The following is a 20,496-nucleotide window of genomic DNA, read 5'->3' as shown; positions in this document are numbered from 1 at the left end:
CTTCAGTTTTTCAAGCCCTCAGTTGCTTTCATGCACCCAAAGACTATCAAAAGTACATAATTCTTCCAGATTTACATATTTTCATCCCTCTATCTCTTCATCTGAGCATTCCTCATTTTTTAGATGTACGGCAAGGAGTCAGATTTATCATGGCGACCAGCTTTGAAACGAACAAAATCACAAACAAATGAAAGGTGGGATCGATTGCAAGTGTCTCCCAGAATGATGAACTGGCACTTCTGTGAAAAATCAATGGCTTCTCTCTTCACAGGTCTGACGTTATGCCTTTGACTTAGTGTGAGCTCTTGTTGGCCTTAACTCCCCTTATATCTTTTCTCAAATTATGAATTCTAACCACAATGTTTGTCTTCTCTTATAATTCTCCTTCAATCTTAAATGCATGCCAATTTGATTTGTGCAGAAAGCCCCAGCAGTAATAGCACACAGGATAAGCTATATAAGTGAGTGCAGCTGGATGTATTTACAGTCATATTGACTTTGCCTGCCTTTATCTGTCTTGCTTTGTGTGGCACTTGCTTATTGGCTGCATGTCTTAGAATTCTATTGATCTGCTATATATGTTGCATCTCTGTGGGCAAGCCTTTATTAACAGAATCCATAAAACAGACACATGGCATTCCCAGAGTGTGCTCAGATCTCCAGAATCTCTTTTCATATCATTCATAATTCATGCGTAACCCTCTAACCTCAACCTCAGTCTAACATGAATATGTTATTGACTTCATTATAGATGAACATGTTTGCTAATTCTGTGTACTAATGTGATCACACCTGAAATTAAACTTGCCTTTAACTTGCCTATTTTAAAAACACCTTGACAGCATGCACATCAATTTTATGGATGGGATATTTTTGTTAGAGACAAAAGAAAGGGTCAATGTGGTTTGAAGCTGACAAATAATGGTTCTGAGAAGATAAAATTATGCACCTTTTTCTTTTGTACAGCTCTTTAGTAAAGTTCAGCGTTCTGTAAAAGCGCTTTTCTTTTCTTCCTTCCAAAGGAAATCAGCCTTAGTCCCAATTTGACAGCAGACCTATCTCTGATTTTTGTATTTGTGTGTGTGCGCACACGAGAGAATTGAAAGAGAGAGTGAGAGTCGGTAATGACGGTTTGCCTGTCAGTTATGTGAGATAGAGGGAAATCTTTGACAGCTTGAGAAAGTTCCTTCAGTTTCATCAGTGGTGGGAGAGCATGCTGTCACAAAGAAATCTACAGGCTGAAACAGGTATCCATCACAGAGAGAGAGAGAGAGAGAGAGCAAGGCGTGTGAAAATGGTATTTCCTATCTAAAACAACAGCAGAGGACACAAGAAAGGATTCTCTGTTCATCTGTAATCTTTCAAAACATCCTTCCATTATAGAGTTTGCAGAAAAGAAAATGGGAAATAAAGTTTTGTTTATATACTGTATGGCAGATATGCAGTCCTGGTTTTGTCACAAAAGCCTGCAAATTGGAACTCAGAGAAGACCTAAAACAAACATAATTATTAGAAGTATTTGACTTAGTCTGAAGCAGTATTGAGGAGTACCCGTGCATCAGCTCTGCTAACTTAACTACATTTTTCAGTAGAGTGACAATATCTCAGATATTTTCAAAATAGTGAAACTTTTCCAGTAACAAGCTACCTTTTCCGACAAGTAGCAGTGTAGAGCAACCAAATGCTCAATTGCTATGTGTTTTTTTTTTTTTTTAATAGTCACATTGTACTGTAGGCTATACAGCTGTTCAGTGTGTAGTCCTAAAATGTGGAAGAGAATTTGTTCAGCTCTGGTGACATTTACAAACAATATTGCTCACTTAAAGAGATAGTCCACCCAGAAAATGAAAATTTCTGACATTTATTCAACCTCATGTCATTCCAAACCTGTATGATGTTCTTTCTTATGTGGAACACAAAAGAAGACAGCTTGAAGAATAGTTAGTTAGTTAGAAATGTAGCATTGCATCACTTGCTCACCAATGGATTCTCTGCAGTGAATGGGTGCCGTCAGAATGAGAGTCCAAACAGCCGATAAAAGCATCACAGTAATCCTCAAGTAATCTACACGACTCTTTGTTTAATAAACATATTTTTTTAATACTGTTCTGGATTGTACATGTATTGTACATGTAAATTATGTTTTATCTGTGCATTCTTTCCTGATTAGATGAGACAATTGTATTTAGGAGGAAGCAAGATTTTCAAAGTTAGAAATGTTTTAATGATTGATTTGTTTATTAAGAACATGCAAATTTTCACTTCACAAGACATTTATTAATGGACTGAAGTCATGTGGATTATTTACAGATTATTTTGATGTTTTTTCAACTGTTTGTACTATTCTGATGGCACCCATTCACTGCAGATGATCCATTGGTGAGCAAGTGATTTAATGCTACATTTCTCCAGATCTGTTCTGATGAAGAAACAAACTCATCGATATTTTGGATGGTTTGAGGGTTAGTAAATTTTTAGCAAATTTTCAGTTTTGGGTGGTTAACCACTTTTGTTAGTAGCCTGTTATGTTGCCAGCATATTTTCAAAAAGTATCTTTACTGTAGTTAAATTTGTATCTTGGTTGCAGTTTGCCACTGGTCTGTATATGCAAACATCCTACATGGAATAGTGCCATCATGTGTGAATATGGAATTGCAAAATTACACAGATATCAGGAGAAATAAATGCTGTAAAAATTGTAAATTTAATGGATGCTCTGAGCAACTACACTGTACAAATTATTATAGAAAGGTTTTTTTTTTTTTTTTCAAGGTTGCAGTTTTTCTTAGTCGGCTGAAAATAATAAAACCATTTCCCTCTAGGGCAATGTAAACAGAGAGCTCATAAAAAATTGCAAAGTGATTTAAACTATCCGGCTTCTCGAAAAGGAATGGATAGGATGATATTGTCCTTACTACACACTGGGCAAATATCCATATGGATTTATAAATTCCCTGAAGCAAGGTCCAAAGTTAATTAAAGCCATACAGTGTGAAAACAAATCAGGGGAAGATGAGTGTGTAAACAGAGGTCAGTGCTGCTTTATCAAACAAAGACAGTTAATTGGGTCAGAACTGTTCTGCTAACAAGTCACACAAGTTTTTCTTCTTCTTGAACTTATGGTGAGACAGTGCAATGAGAACTGAAAGCATTTTTATGTACTGCAGCATGTTTCAAAAATAGCCTACACTGTACTTAAACCTGCTGTGGAAATATCCTGAAGCCAGTTACTATCAAGAACATTTTCTCTTTCAAAACCTGAGGCATTTTTAGGCATTATGCGGTAGGTGCACTTCTAATGGATAGACCGTTCCAAAAGGTAAGCGACTTAATGTTACCTCCTAAAATAGCTTGTTTTAGCCAAATCCTATAATTATAATTAGGTAATCTCAGAATGCTCAGTGAAAAAATAAACCCAAGATAATACATGAGTGAAGAGAAAGGCAGATCATAAATAAACTGTTCAAAAGTTAATGTTTTAATGTACAGTATTTGAAATAAGTATCGGTAACACTTTATTTTACGGTTACACCTATTAGTTGCTTATTAGCATGCATATTACTAGAATATTAGCCATGTATTAGTGCTAATTAAGCACATATTAATGCCTTATTCTACATGACCTTATTCTACATCCCTAATCCTACCCAATACCTAAACTTAACAACTACCTTACTAACTATTAATAAGCAGCAAATTAAGAATTTATTGAGGGAAAAGTCGTAGTTAATAGTTAACAAGTGTTACCTATTCTAAAGTGTTACCAAAGTATCTTATGCCCATCATGGCTGCATGCATTTATTTAATTAAAAATACAATAAAACAGAAGTATTGATAAATGTTATTACAGTTTAAAAATTATATTTATTCTTGTGATAGAAATCTGAATTTTCAGCAGGCATTACTCCAGTCTGAAGTGATCCTTCAGAAATCATTCTAATATGCTGATCTGGTGCTCCAGGAACGTTTTTTATTATTATCAATGTTACAGCAAAACCTGTAGAATATTTGTGTTGAAAGTGTGATACATTTTTTTTCAGTATTCTTTGATGAATAGAAAGTTCAAAAGAACAGCATTTGTTTGAAATAAAAATCTTTTATAACATTATAAATGTCTTTACTTTTGATAAATGTAATGCATCCTTGCTGAATAAAACAATTTCTTTCAAAAAAATAAAAATTGCATGAAGTAGTCTATTTCATTCTAAACTGAAAAGTACCAATAAAACATAATTTAGAGCAAGTAAAAATGGATTCTTTCACACAATATTTGCACATGCTCTATTTTTATTCCGCTTAGAGTATCACTTCACTAATAACTCTATTAAAATCAATTGTGTGTTGAGTTTTCTATGCAGAGCCATTCAAAAATTGCTAAGTTATGATGCAGTGTTAGACGACAGCTCACTATGTTTTGGAACAGAGCTCTTCAAATCACAAATTTCAGTGGTTAAGTGTAAAATGAATGGCTCTTCATATCCACTTACATACAAGTCAAGTATTCATCATGTCATTCATTTCTAAAACCTTTCTGTGTCTTTTATTAATCACTTAGCTATATAATTCAGAACATACTCAGTAAATGAGACATGCTGTAAATTGCAGCTTAATGATCAGCACCATGGACAGCTCCCTGCTCTTTCATATCCATTGTCTTACATTATAATAGGTTTTACTGATATAATAAATCTTTATAAGCTCACACACACATTGAATTATAAATATCCATAGCATCCACCAGTTCCCTTAGGAAAAAACAATAAGCATTGTTGTCTTAAACAAACATGTTGCTCTCTTCACATCGTTATCACATTCTCAAGTTCAGCTATATGTCTTAGCTGGTGGGAGGGTGCTGTACATTTACCTGGATGAGCCATCATTGTTTAAAATAACCGCTCACTCCTCGTGCTCTTATTCACAGTTTGGCTCGTCTGCGGAACCAGCAGTAGCACTTTAAATGAGGAACTCTGACCGTGTAGCTCAGGGTTATCTGTGCCTCTCGGCAGTCAGCTCCGTGACCTTATTTCCCAGTGCTGGCACACATTTACTCTCGCCGTCGCTATTGTATAGACTTCCTCAATCTCTATTATAGCCTGACATATGTTGTTGTGTTTTTCTGCTAACATGTGCACAGATTCTTTGTGAGATCAAACCCTGAAGGTCGTATTGGGTATGTTTTTGTTCTGATTGGCATGTATGGATACAGCATGTGAGATTTATATACTTCTTGTAGAGATCTGTAATATAGAGATTTATATGGAGATCAAAAGGCCATGAATGGATATTTTTTTTCTTTTTTCACAGACTAGAAGAACACATGGGCTTTGTTACAAAACATGGTGAGCTGCCTCACCGCCTGCTGCATACAATAGAAGTTATATTCTAAGACAGCATCCTAAATCTCATTGAACCTAATAAGTGACTTATTATGGACCACATTAATAGAACTGCTCATGAGGGACTTGACTTGTAATTGATTCCAATGGAGTTCGATGTAAGCATGTTGCTAAGCTAACGGTGATATACCCTAATAGAGTGCAACAGACAGGTTACGGATGTTAAAATCCCATTAATTTTCTCAGTAGGGGAATTGATTTTTAATGATAATTTAATGATAATGATGATTGAATCAATGGTATGTGTTTTTGTTGAAGCCATTATCCCACATGTATGTATATATAATAATTCATATTTATATATGATTAATATATATAAATATTATATACAAATATGAATTACTTTTATATTTGTACACATGTGTGTGTATACACAGTATTTTTTTTGTATTTCTCCATTTTAATATCGATTGCAATGCTTCATGGGATTGACTTCTTTCTTTCATTATGTCTTTTTGTCCAATTTATTTATTGATTTATTTGATTTATTTTTTTGTTTGTACAGTAGCTGGTTGTTTGGTTAATGGCTTATAAATCTTAAACAATTGTTTTAATCCATGTGAGAAAAATTGAATGGAAAAATACTTGAAAAAAGTGAGTGGGCACTAATAAGCATATACTTTAGCACAGAATCATAATCATTTTTAAAAAATACACAGCTATTTCTATCCACATGTTGCAGTTTTTAATCACTTATAAGAATACTTATGAATTATAAATAAGTATAACATTTCTCTTTTCCACCATCTTGAAGCTTTATGCATTTTGTATTTTATTTTATTTTTTTTTTTGCTGGGATCATCACAATGTGATGACCTGATAAGATGAGATGTGATGCAATGTGATGACCTGAAGGGTGAATGTGAAGAAAACATGGTATTTTAGGAGGTTCCTCCATAGGCAGCTCACCAGTTTTGGGTCTGATATTTTTTGTAAACTGTATTCATTTGACACATTTCTTTTTAAGTAGGTATATTCGAATACAGAGTAGGTTCTCGAACACAGCAGTATTGTCAAATGCTTAGTGCAGGATTTAGAGACTGTCGGAAGACAGATGCGATGAGAATGCCTAACAATGTGTGCCTGTAACCCTGGACTCTGTCGTGGCTGTCTCAGCTTCATTCAAGAAATATAGATGACTTGATTTGCTGTCATCCTGATTATTGTGATTGTGTAACCTCATAAATTTTCCCTGTAAGACGGCGTTTTGCATATAAGCTGTCCATATGGTTGGTAGGATCCATAATCCATTATAAAAAAGTAATCTCACGATGTATTTGTCAATACAGATGCATAATCCATGAGTTCTCACTGGAATTTTTGCACCGCATTCTTGTCCATGCATGCAAATGGACAAGTTCCCATCACTGGTGTGGTAATATATGTGCATAATGATGGCTGGTCCACTTTCATCTCAGCACATGAAGCCCAACAGTGGAGTCACAGCTGCTCAGCTTATTAGCTCATTGAATTAGACCAATCATGAGCCAAATGGAGAAAATACCGGACACAGTTGCATGCAATGCTTATAAATCAGTCTTACTCTCTAATAGAACATGGCTATTTCAGTTCTTCTTATTACCCAGATGATCCTGCCACGGTGAAGGTTTTCACAGAAATTTAGGGTAAGATTTACTGAGGAAAAGGGGGAAAATTGGCGATGGTCTCCAAAGCAGGAAGCTCATTTAGTTCCAAAGGAGGAATGCAGCCCCTTTAAAAGGAGGCCAGCTTTCTTGAAGGTGTTTTATCTCAAGTCCTTTGCAGGCGGTCGGTGACCGACAGAGCAAGCGGTCATCGGAAAGGGTTGTAGTGCTTATCCTGACTCTCTACATGCCTGGTGCCGGCTAAAGCCACCCTTTTGTCTCACCACTGACTGAGAACACACCATTAACAGAGCCACAGCTTGACAAGAAAAATGAAGAGAGCTATTTTCTGTGGCCTCGAGTGCCAGGCTGAATAATGAGCAGACATTCTTTCTCTCTTCCCCCTCCACGGATTCACTCCTCCTTGTGAAGACCCAGTCAGAGAAGAGTGTTTCTGTCTCTTCCCCCTTTTTTTTCTTCTCGCTCTCTCTTCCTGTGCCCTGATCTGTGACTTCTTTTCCTAGGAAACCAGGGCAGGAACAGACTGTGTGTGCACATCACATTCAAGATCTTTGAGAGGTGAATTAGATAAATGTCTAGTGTTGTCTGATTTATGGATTTGAGGATTTAATATTTTGCATCCAGAATGTCACAAACATTCACACTGCAATCAAAGTAGGTGTCTTACAAAATAAGTCTTGTTTAGTTTATTGTTTTGTTTTCCAATGGGAAACAAATGTCATAATCAGAAATCTTCAATATCTCAAGTATTTCTTATAGACAGCAATTACATTCATTTGAGAACAGGTGGAGTTTTAAAGAAATCTCACTCCAGTGTGTCTCAGATTCAGACGGCATCTCAACTGTATTCTGTATTGTTTTTTTGTTTTTTTTCTTAAATCAAATTCTTTTAAGAGTAAATTACATGCATTATTCCATGCACATTAATTTATAGTTATGTATTAGGGATGCACAATAATGGATATTGGATGAAATTAGAGATTTTGTCAGAAATTGCATCTGTGTTTCTTGTGTTTGTATGTTCTATAAATGTGATATGATCAATAATAATAACAATAATTTAACCAATTTCCACATCATTTTTCAAGTTAAATGACATAACATTAAACAAAAAAAGAAGAAATGTACTGCCAACTTGATTATACTTAAGACTTGAAGAGTTGGGGTGGAAATGTATATAATAATAATAATAATAATAATAATAATAATAATAATCTTCTGTGTTTGCGTGTGTATGTGTTTATATATAAAAATGTTTATATATGACATATATTTAATATAAAAATATGTAATATTTAATTGTGAATGTTTGTTAATTTCCACCAATCAAAAGTCATCTTTAAAAACAATTATTTAATTATTGTTTAATAATTTAATTACACAAACCCCAAAACTAATATCCTTTTTTGTACTATACATTTTCGATATTTTTTAATTAAAATAGTAGATGATCAGACATTTATTGGTTATCAGCTAACATGACAAATAATTTCTGATTTAATGGTGTCTGCCAGAATTTTAATATCAGTGAGTCCTTATTCTGCCTTCATAATGAATATCAACAATAGAATCATTCTCCTAAGGCATACGAGGAGAAACATCTGGGATGAAGTTGATACTTTAAATGAAATGAAAGATTTCCATTAACTGAATGAGCAATATTGTTATCCTCTGGGTGTATTGATGGAGTCTAGCAAGTATATAAGCACTACAAAGGTTACAACAGACAAGTTCAAGTGCACGAACACACACACTAACAGAAAGAAAAGGGCATTAGTCAGATCCTATATTCTCGAAGTGGCTGTGTTCCTTGCAGACACCTCTTCCCCTACCCTTGAGTGCTAATAAAATGACGTAAGGACGCGTCTGCTGTGCAGGCAGCGTGAATTCACAGCCGGAGAGCAACCGATGAACAGCCATGGGTGTTTTTTCCTCACTGTGTTCGTATTGGATTGCGTGTGTACAGATGTCTGAGTGTGTTTAAATGCGAATTTGCTTTTGCGTCTGTGACTCGTGAATGCAGCTGTTCATCTCCTTCTCCTGTGTAAACATGTTGTTTGTGTTAATATTTGTCTCCGAATGAGTTGGGATACGAGCGTGCGCACATGAGGGAAAGGTAACTGCGGCAGTGATAGTTCATCTGGCTGTTAGCTCAGGCATGGGGTTTGTGATATATGGTTATGGCCATTCATTGAGAGCCAATTAGGCCTCCTCTGTGTTTGAGCACTGTGGAATCCCATAATGCACTACTCTCCAGAGCACCCACGGCTGCCTCCTCCAATGAATAAAGAACAGGAAATAGAATTCTCAACAGGAGGATTTGGTAGCTCATGTTTACTCACTCGTCACAGCAACAGTAAATGAGCAATGTTCTTCTCTTCTGTTTGTTTCACATAGATAACAAGCCATTTTCTATGGATCCACTGATCGTCATCTTCTCAAACCACAAGGCTCGTTCCTACAAGCACATCTGAGTCCTGCAAGCAGGTAATTTGTGTTTAATTTTCATTTTTGTCCTTGCTTTTTCATTTTGAATTGGAGTCCAAACTTGTCCAGGCAGCGTTTGCTGTTAATCACATCACAGCCTTCCTGCTTTAATCTGCCATTGTGATTTGCAAAAGGAGGGGTGAGAAGAGACCAGAGGATCTCCTGTTATGCAGAATCAAGCACAGGCTTTTATCCTTTCAAACGCGACAACAATTGTAAGACAGTCTGACCTCTTTTCTGATGCTGATTAGCGTGGTATTTGAGCTGACATTAAACATGGTGCAGTAATTATGCTAAAAGGTAAAAGAGAGGTAAATGCAGGGAAAAGAGGCTCTTCGTTCTGATACACTTTATAAAGTCCGCGGTCGGGTTAAGTGGCGGACTCCACAGATATGCAGCGATTTCCAGATAAGGCATTAGCATTAAAGTAAGAAATCTCTATCTATAGCAGCCATTAAGGTTTCCATAAAAGCAGTTTTGTGAGATCTTGTCTCACAGCATTATTTCAAAACTTTGCATCAAGTTCAACGGTGCAGTAAACGGCTCAGTACCCGGAGCAATTCATTAGCAGTAAATGTGCCGTTATAGCCTACGTTTTAAAGGAAGTTGCTAAAATAATCTAGTTTATGCTGTGAACTAAAAGATGAAATATTAAGTTTAACGCAATGACTGTTAGTTTTGCTTTTTTTCTTTTGAGGGGCCCCGTGGCAGTCCTGGTTCAGAAAAGGCATCAAAATCCAAGAATGAAAGAAATAAAAAGTGCTTTTACAGCTTAGTAGTTCCTTGGTGGTAGATAAAAAGATAAAAAATGATATGTACAGTATATATTGTTGTATAATATTTATATTAATATGCATTTAAAATATATATTTTGTGTTGTTGTTGTTATTATTTATATAAATATAAATTATTATTGTTTTATTATCTGTTTAATAAACCATAATAATAAATTTGTGATTTCTCGAACCATTAACACTTTTTACATACAACTTTAATGCATTTATTATTTTTACATGATGTAGCATGATGCTATGATACTAGCAACGCTAAGATCAAGCGTTCTATTAAAAGGGAACACAGTAGCAAAATGTATAAGCTGAATAGAACATTGCCTAGATGCATAATGCATGTAAGCACACTAGACTCAAAAATCGCAAAAAAACTTCAGTTTGAATAGACTTTACACCTCTAGACATTAACAGTCCATTTTCATGAGATGCATAGTTCCACTATACTTTTAGCGAACAAAGACAGATTTCAAAACATGCATACAGCAGGCTGCAAATGAGATCGAGCTGTGTGTGGTGGGCTAATGAATGATAGGCACTTGAAACGGTGAAGAACGATGGTACAGATGTACAGCTGGCAGAGGCAAACACCGATGTGAGTGAACATTAAAGATTCATTCAAACAGCTGTTCCTTATCCAGGACAGCACGATCCACCACCATGTGCTCTGATTCTGAAACAGAAGAGTGCAGGAAGCAGGGGTGAAAATTTGACTAAAGCTCAGGGTATTACACAAGCAGCAGAGTCAGCCGAGAGATCTGTCTGCGCACTGTCTTCAGTGATTGAAGGCTTTACCTCATACTGAAAAACTTGAAATCCATGGATTGAGAGTTGAAAACTATGACAGCTGCATTTCAAGATTTTGTGCTTAAATCTGACACACAGTAAAGTTCAGGGTAAAAGTTAGAGGATGAACAGACAGACCATATTTGTGTCTGTTTGTATCTCTGTTACAGTTTTAACTCTTCTTGCTTTATAGTTTGATTATTTAGCCAGATATTTGCTATGGAATAAGTCCAGTAAAATGCAGCTCCTTAATTATCATTTTGTAATGCCAACAACTTCTAAGTGACTCTCAGGACTAATTCTCTGATGCCATTCTTCTAAATGCTCAAGAGTGTTATTAGTGTTTTTTTGTTTGTTTTTAAGTGCTGTTTAAATTACCAGTCAGTATCAATTGCCTTAGGTAAGTAGTCTTGGCTCCATTTAGGTGAGTAAAGGGCATTTTGCGTGGTAAACTATAACCACAAGTTCTCAGTTCATTGTCAGTGGGAGAAAGATGACAGAACAGAGGCGGCAATGAAAGCTCACCAGACTAGCAAACATAGAGATGCAAGATATAAAAAGAGATGTTTTGAAGAATGCGTCAGTGTTTTTTTATCCATTTAATGTTGTTTTGACTTTCAGTGAACAGACAAAAACAGTTGAACAATTCCTAAAAATATCGGCAACACTTTAGTATAGGGACCAATTCTCACTACTAACTAATTGCTTGTTAGCATGTTTATTATTAACATATTGGCTGTTTATTAAAGCACACCCAATACCTAAATTTAACAACTACCTTAATAACTACTAATAAGCAGCAAATTAGGAATTTATTGAGGCAGAAGTAGTTAATAGTTTGTTAATAGCAAGAATTGGACTTTAAAATAAAATGTGACCAAAATATCTTTTTTTTCCAACAGAAGGAATTCATACAGATTTGGAAGGATGTGAGGATCAGTAAATATGACAGAGTTTTCTATTAATATCATGATTGGAAATATTTAATCTGTAGTGAATGCTAATTTTTGATATATTTGCTGGAAATGTTTTTTTGTTTTTTTAATAAGCTTTTTTCAACTATGTATATACAGGTGCTGGTCATATAATTAGAATATCATCAAAAAGTTGATTTATTTCACAAATTCCATTCAAAAAGTGAAACTTGTATATTATATTCATTCATTACACACAGACTGATATATTTCAAATGTTTATTTCTTTTAATTTTGATGATTAGAGCTTACAGCTCATGAAAGTCAAAAATCAGTATCTCAAAATATTAGAATATTACTTAAGACCAATACAAAGAAAGGATTTTTAGAAATCTTGGCCAACTGAAAAGTATAAACATGAAAAGTATGAGCATGTACAGCACTCAATACTTAGTTGGGGCTCCTTTTGCCTGAATTACTGCAGCAATGCGGCGTGGCATGGAGTCGATCAGTCTGTGGCACTGCTCAGGTGTTATGAGAGCCCAGGTTGCTGTGATAGTGGCCTTCAGCTCATCTGCATTGTTGGGTCTGGTGTCTCTCATCTTCCTCTTGACAATACCCCATAGATTCTCTATGGGGTTCAGGTCAGCGAGTTTGCTGGCCAATCAAGCACAGTAACACTATGGTCATTGAACCAGCTTTTGGTACCTTTGGCAGTGTGGGCAGGTGCCAAGTCCTGCTGGAAAATGAAATCAGCATCTCCATAAAGCTTGTCAACAGAAGGAAGCATGAAGTGCTCTAAAATTTCCTGGTAGATGGCTGCGTTGACTGTGGACTTCAGAAAACACAGTGGACCAACACCAGCAGATGACATGGCAGCCCAAATCATCACAGACTGTGGAAATTTCACACTGGACTTCAAGCAACATGGATTCTGTGCCTCTCCACTCTTCCTTCAGACTCTGGGACCTTGATTTTCAAATGAAATGTAAAATTTACTTTCATCTGAAAAGAGGACTTTGGACCACTGAGCAACAGTCCAGTTCTTTTTCTCCACAGCCCAGTTAAGATGCTTCTGGCGTTGTCTCTGGTTCAGAAGTGGCTTGGTAGCCCTTTTCCTGAAGGCGTCTGGCGTGGTGACTCTTGATGCACTGACTCCAGCTTCAGTTCACTCCTTGTGAAGCTCTCCCAAGTGTTTGAATCGGCTTTGCTTGACTGTATTCTCAAGCTTGCGGTCATCCCTGTTGCTTGTGCACCTTTTCCTACCCAAATTCTTCCTTCCAGTCAACTTTGCATTTAATATGCTTTGATACAGCACTCTGTAAACAGCCACACCTTTCAGTAATGACCTTCTGTGACTTACCCTCTTTTTGGAGGGCTTTAATGTTCGTCTTCTGGATCATTGCCAAGTCAGCAGTCTTCCCCATGATTGTGGTTTCAAAGAACAAGAGATACCCAGAATTTATACTGTAGGGATGGTCATTTATTCAAACTCAAATGTAAATATTCTAATATTTTGAGATACTGATTTTTGACTTTCATGAGCTGTAAGCTCTAATCATCAAAATTAAAAGAAATAAACATTTGAAATATATCAGTCTGTGTGTAATGAATGAATATAATATACAAGTTTCACTTTTTGAATGGAATTAGTGAAATAAATCAACTTTTTGATGATATTCTAATTATATGACCAGCACCTGTATGTTATTTTCTTCAGAGTGGTTTCTTCATTTTCTTCAGTGTGACTGAAAATACGAGCTAACTTGAAAATAGCTAACTGTAACGGGGCTGACGAGACGTGAGACATGCGGATCCAAATGCAAGCTTTTATTTACAGGCATGGTCATAAATACAGGCAGGGTCGAGCAATGGCAAACAGGTATGGCAGGGACAAGACAAAGAGTAATCCTAGGGCAGGCAAAGGTCGGTCAACAGCGAACAGTATCCAAAGGGGCTAGGCAGAGAGAATTATCTGGTACACCAGGTACACGAGCTATAATCCAGGCAAGGGAATAAACAGAGTCCGAACAGGGAGACAGGGGTAAATACTGGGAACACAGACTAGAAAACAACAAAAGTTCCGTATCGCAGCTAACACTAGGGGAGTGAAAAACGCAGGACAATACAGGAACTGAACAGAAACACGGAATGGCACAGAAAGGGTAAATCCAGGAAACACGGGTAGAAATAAACACAGGAGAACAGGTAATGCAAGACTAGGATTACTAACAAAGGCTCTGTAGAGTAGCTACGGCTAGGGGAGCGGTAAACGCATACAATTTCTCGGCCCGGAGGGAAACAAAGTCCAGGGTTTAAATAGTGTGTGTGATTAGTGATGCTGTGTGATCAGTGCCTACAGCTGTGTGTGCAATCAGTGCAATGAATGATGGGAAATGGAGTCCATTGTGATGTGTGGTGTGAAAGTCCATGTGGTGAGCGAGTGACCTCTGGTGGTGAGTGAACGGAAGTGCAGACCAGATTCGTGACAGAGCCCCCCCCCCCAGTCTATAATCCAGGAGGGAGGTGGAGCGGAGGTGGAACAGGGGAGGGATGGAGGGCCAGGTCCCTGTGGAAGCGGAGTGACCGGGGACCAAGGCAGAGCCGGCAGAGCAGGAAACCTGGGTGGAGCCGGCGGGACTGGAGTCCACCAGGAAGGAGCCGACGGACCTGGTGCCCACCAGGGTGGAGCAGACGAGACCGGAGCCCACCAGGGCGGAGCAGACGGGACTGGAGCCCACCCGGGTGGAGCAGAAGACCACCAGAGCCAGACAGCAGACCACCACGGCGGCGTAGACCAAACAGGCGGAGCAGAAGACCACAAGAGCCAGACAGCAGAACACCACGGCGGAGCAGACGGAACAGGTGGAGCAGAAGACCACCAGAGCAGAGCAGACGGACCTGAAGACCACCACGGCGGAGCAGATAGAACAGGAGCATACCATGACGGGTCAGGAACCCACAGCAGAGACTGGGACCTAAGGGAAACTGAGACACAAGGAGGAAACAGAACATGCACAAACACAAGGACTGAGGTAGGGAACACAGGAAGTTCATAATTATTTTCCATGGTGGCAACTGAGCAGGTAGGCAGTTCACAGTCAGCCACCATGGCTGGGCCAGATCGGGGCGAGAGTTCAGAGATGGCCTTCTTAGCCATGACAGAGAGTTCAGGGACAGCCCTTTTGGCTGCGACAGGACAGAACATGAGTTCAGGGACAGCCCTTCTGGCTGCGACAGGACAGAACGAGAGTTCATTGACGGCCTCCATAGCCGTGACAGGACAGAACGAGAGTTCATTGACGGCCTCCATAGCCATGACGGGACAGGACGAGAGTTCAGGAACAGCCCTTCTGGCTGCGACAGGACAGGACAGGACGAGGAATCAAGGACGGGCTCCGTGGCCGTGGCAGAGCAAGATGAGAATTGGTGAGTGGATACCACTGACACCTCCGGAGGTTCTGCAGCGGTTGCCGCCACCTCTGGAAGTTCTACAGCGGTAACAGTCTCCTCGACCGCAACTCGACAGACCGAGAGAACATTGCAGGGCGCCACCACCATACAAGGGGCTGAGGCGAGCCCCGCCGCTTCTGGAGGTTCTGCAGCGTGTGCCGCCACCTCGGGCAGTTCTGCAGTGGTGTACGCAGCCCAAACGCAACACAAAGCGATTCCCATCAGGGGAAGTGCCTCAGACAGGGGAATATGCATAAGAACAGGAGGGTTAGAGTGAGTTGGTTTGGGGATACCAGCCGTGCGTGCAGACACCAGCGGTACATCCCTCAAACTAGACATCAAATTGGGATAGTGGAAGACTGACCTTGATGATCTGGGTGTGTCAGCCCTGACGTGACGTGACTCTGGAAGGTCAGCGGAGACGTAACCCAACTCTGGAAGGTCAGCCGTGACGGGCTGTGACTCTGGAAGATCAGCCGTGACGGGCTGTGACTCTGGAAGATCAACAGAGATGTGACTTGACTCATGACGTGACTCTGGATGACTAGCTGTAATGTGACGAGACTCTAGGAGATCAGCTGAGACGTGATTTGACTTGTGACGATCAGCTGAGACGTGAAGTGACTCTGGACGGTCAGCTGTGACGTGAACAGCGGAGACGTGCTGCTGTGACTCTGAACGAGCAGCGGAGACGTGCTGCTGTGACTCTGGACGAACAGCGTAGATCTGCTGTGACTCTGGGAGATCAGCGTAGACGTGACTTGACTTTAGGAGATCAGCTGAGGCGTGAAGTGATTCTGGATGGTCAGCTGAGACGTGACTCGATTGATCATGACCAACTGTGACTTGACTTGGTTCTTTAAGATCAACTTTGATTTGCCTTGACTCGTGACGATCAAGGGTGACTTGACTTAACTCCTGAATATCAGCTGTGACTTGGCTTGACTCGTGAAGATCAGCTTTGACTTGTCTTGACTCGTGAAGATCAGCTGTGATTTGACTTGACTCTCTGACATCAACTGTGACTTGACTTGGCTCTTTAACATCGACTGTGACTTGCCCTGATTCGTGTAGATTGACTGTGACTTGGCTTGGCTCTTTAACATCAACTGTGACTTGATTTGGCTCTTTAACATCAACTGTGACTTGGCTGGACTCATAACGATCAACTGTAACTTGCCTTGATTTATGAAGATCAACGTTGACTTGACTTAGCTCTTTACTGGCAGCAATGACATGACGGGGTGTTGTTGTGGCCGCCATTTTGTGAACGGGCTCAGGTGTCGCTGCCATTTTAGTCACAAACGCAGTGTTATTTTCCTCCTCTGCAACACCCACAGTAAATGAAGAGCCAACACACAACAGAGCATAGTCTAAAAACTGACTGAGTGAGGAACGTGGACCCTCACAAATAAGCTTTGATTTTAGTGGCTGATTAATGCCGTCACAGAAAAAATCAATCAAGACATCATCTGGAAAATCAGAATAATTAGCAATGTCTAGATATTCTTGGGTAAAGTCCTCAAGTGACCGTATACCCTGCTTGAGGGCTAATAATCGTCTTGAAGTGTACATACCGGGCCAGTATTGTTCATGAAAGCCGCTGGATCCTTGTAAGGCCGAGTATTCTGTAACGGGGCTGACGAGACGTGAGACATGCGGATCCAAATGCAAGCTTTTATTTACAGGCATGGTCATAAATACAGGCAGGGTCGAGCAATGGCAAACAGGTATGGCAGGGACAAGACAAAGAGTAATCCTAGGGCAGGCAAAGGTCGGTCGACAGCGAACAGTATCCAAAGGGGCTAGGCAGAGAGATAATCCAGGTACACGAGCTATAATCCAGGCAAGGGAATAAACAGAGTCCGAACAGGGAGACAGGGGTAAATACTGGGAACACAGACTAGAAAACAACAAAAGTTCCGTATCGCAGCTAACAGACCAGATTCGTGACACTAACAGTCAATGTGTTTTTTATAAAAAAACAAACAGCTTTTATGTGGTTACTTCCTTTCAGAGTAGTCTAAGATTGCTCTCTGTAGTGCTCTGTGAGGCACTCACTACAATGAATGCGCGAGCAATTTGCAAATAAATGACTGGCCCCCAATCAAATTCGAGTTCTATTTCATTAATTTGGTTAATTTTATTAGCTATCATTTCCTGTACATATAATAGATTATTTACATTAATCATCTCATCCAGAGCAGCATGTTTCAATTTCCTAGCAGTTAGCTAGTGCAGCAGAAGTAGTGGTAACACTTTAGTATAGGGACCAATTCTCACTAGTTGCTTATTAGCATGCCTATTATTAACACATTACCTGTTTATTAGCAGTTATAAAGCACATGTTCTGCATGACCATATTCTACTTCCCAAATCCTATATAATACCTAAACTTATCAACTACCTTACTGTTAATAAGCAGCAAATTAGGAGCTTGTTGAGGCAAAAGTCGTAGTTAATGGTTTGTTAATAGCAAGAATTGGACCTTAAAATAAAATGTGACCAAAGTAGTGTATGGATAAAGCTTGTACACAAAAAAAGGTGGCAAGATTGCAAACAGAGATCACTTGTCACAAACTGTGTAAAATTAATCATCTTATCTTATCATCTTATCATCTAAATCACGTCGTTTGAAAGATTTGTTTTTTTCATTTAAACACAAAAGGAGACATTTAGCACAATGCTTGAACTACTGGTTTGAATGAAACGAAAGCTCCCAAATTAAATGTTATTCATAGAGTGTTATTATTCACAAAAAATCTTGCCTTCTGCCCTTTTGAGCAACACAAGGGTGAGTAGATGATGACATTTTCATTTTTGGATGATCTATTCCTTTAATGGTCTCGCAGAGCAACATTTACCCTCACAAAATCACAAAATGACAAATTTAGCATTGAGCGTCATCTGAAACAATATGCTCCTTTTTGCCAGCATAAAACTGGCTCGCTGATGGCTTTTCTCAGACTTCACCGGCTATATTAATTTCCAGGATGAAATATTTTGTCCTTTATCCCTAGACCTTGGTGAAAGGAAAAGGCTGTTATCTGTCAGCAACACAAAACACGTACCTCCCTTGCAGAATCTCAGCCACGCAAAATAATCAGCCAAACAGGAGAGCTACTCCCGCTGGAAATCACGGTAATAAGCCCACCGTCCCCTTTCGAAATAACAGCTGGTTATGTTTTTCTAATGGAGAAGCGCCATCACAAGCCGTCGCTTCTCGTTCATCAGCAGCTGTTAGCTGTGACTGGAGGTGCTGAGAGATATCGGCATAATATTTGTGTGCTGTGTGCAGAACCAGATCTTCTAGAAACGAGAGCTGTATAGAGTTAAGGCCGTGACCCTGCAGAAATGATGCTCCTGTCTTGTCACCCTCACACCTGGATTTTGAGAGGAGGGCAAGGGGTCTGGGTCGGCTTAATAGTGACAACTCTCATGCTGATGATTCTGAGGTGATACATGTGATACACACCATCTGCTGAGGGGTCAGTCTGCCCTGACAGGGCCTGTTTGAAACATGAACGTGTGTCTGCATGTGTCAGACTGAGCGCTTGCATCCCTCAGGCTAATTTGAGACTGATGGAAGACAGACATATTCTCTCAGACGATAATACAGTATATGTTGTTGTGTTGTTATTTTTGTCTGCAGCAGAGATGATTTTCTACATCACTGAATGTGTTCAAGCTATAGTTCACCAAAGAATTAAAATTCTGTCATCATTTACTCACCCTCATAGTGCCAAACATGACTTTCTTTTATATGATATTTTGAAGAATCTCAGTGTTTTTCTCAGTCTCAGTCTATTCAGTGTTGTTTTGTACCCCATTGTATGGAAGTTGGTTTTTGCCATGATATAAAAAAGGTAATTTTAACTTTTATCTCACAATTTGGTCTTTCTTTCTCGCAGTTGTGAGAAAAACGTTTGAATTGCGAGATATAAAGTTAGAATTCTGTCTTTTTGTTTCTTCCACGGAATAAAAAAAAGATAATTGTGACTTTTTAATCTCACAATTCCAAATACTGAGTAAAAAAGTATAAGAGATATAGAGATATAAACTTAAAAAATAAGATAAAGAGTCAGAGTTACCTTGATTATTTTTAATCCTGTGGAGGAAACAAGCTTCCATAACATTGACTAGGTGGGCGATATGACCAAAATCTTATATCTATATCTTATATCTACATAAGATCTATATCATGATATGAGTAATTTTATTTCACAGTAACCATATATATGACGATATAGTTATTTTTGCTTTAATATATCAAAAATATTGATGCAATAGAAATTTCATTATTCTTATCACCAGGAATATTAAGACTGCTGTCACTTTAAGAGCTGCCCGGATCCAATATATGCAGCAGCACAACATAACAACACAGGGACCTGCTTCCTCTCCATCAGCACAGCAACAAGCAAAATGAGTTGCCTTTTGCTCCTGATTGCATTTCAACATCTTAAAATCACTTGTTTTTAAACTGCAGTGCTTAAAAACGCTGGCAAATGATAAGTTTTCCTTACCATGTAGCACAGCAACGTCACGTGAGCGTGTAACCGTGATAGAGATGATAGTCCACAATCTCTATCGGTTGACAAATTTTACCAGTTAATCGTATCTACTAGTATATTGCCCTCCCCTACCACTGACAACAATTTTTTGACAAATCAGAAAATTCAAACTGGAAATGTTCTCAAAAATGTTGACAGAATTGCTTATTTATGAGGTTTTTTTTACAGCATTACAGTAGCTGCATACCAATCTCATTTTCTGCAGAGTGTACAAGCCAGCCAAAGTAATAGCTAACAGTCTGCAATGAAGTTTGCTTTCCTCTTTGGGTAATTTGAGAAGCCGCAGGGTGTCTGTCTGCACAATTAAAACTTGGACAAAAGTTAATAAGCAAATTTGTTTTAGTGTTTTATCGATGGAGTGCTTGTGAAGTCAAGCCAGAGCAGCTCCGCTCTCATAAATGATTACATTGTTTATCATTTTGTAAGTTTTAATTCTAAAAAATCAGCTCAAAAGGGAAATGTATATAAATAATTACAATTAATTATGATTAATT

The 20,496-nt window shown here is 38.7% G+C and overlaps 1 protein-coding gene across 3 annotated transcripts in view; it reads left to right on the top strand.

Annotated features, from left to right (window-relative positions):
* Positions 1-20,496, top strand: part of mgat4c (mgat4 family member C) — a 109,418-nt gene that overhangs the window by 37,927 nt on the left and 50,995 nt on the right. For all 3 annotated transcript variants that reach the window (XM_058751621.1, XM_058751622.1, XM_058751623.1), the window contains one exon: positions 9,398-9,487. The gene's annotated coding sequence lies outside the window, so the exon portion shown is untranslated. The remainder of the gene's footprint in view (positions 1-9,397; positions 9,488-20,496) is intronic.

The sequence above is a fragment of the Onychostoma macrolepis genome, chromosome 18, assembly GCF_012432095.1.
Source record: "Onychostoma macrolepis isolate SWU-2019 chromosome 18, ASM1243209v1, whole genome shotgun sequence".
NCBI classification, from domain to species: domain Eukaryota; kingdom Metazoa; phylum Chordata; class Actinopteri; order Cypriniformes; family Cyprinidae; genus Onychostoma; species Onychostoma macrolepis.
This window is presented reverse-complemented; position numbering and strand designations above follow the sequence as displayed.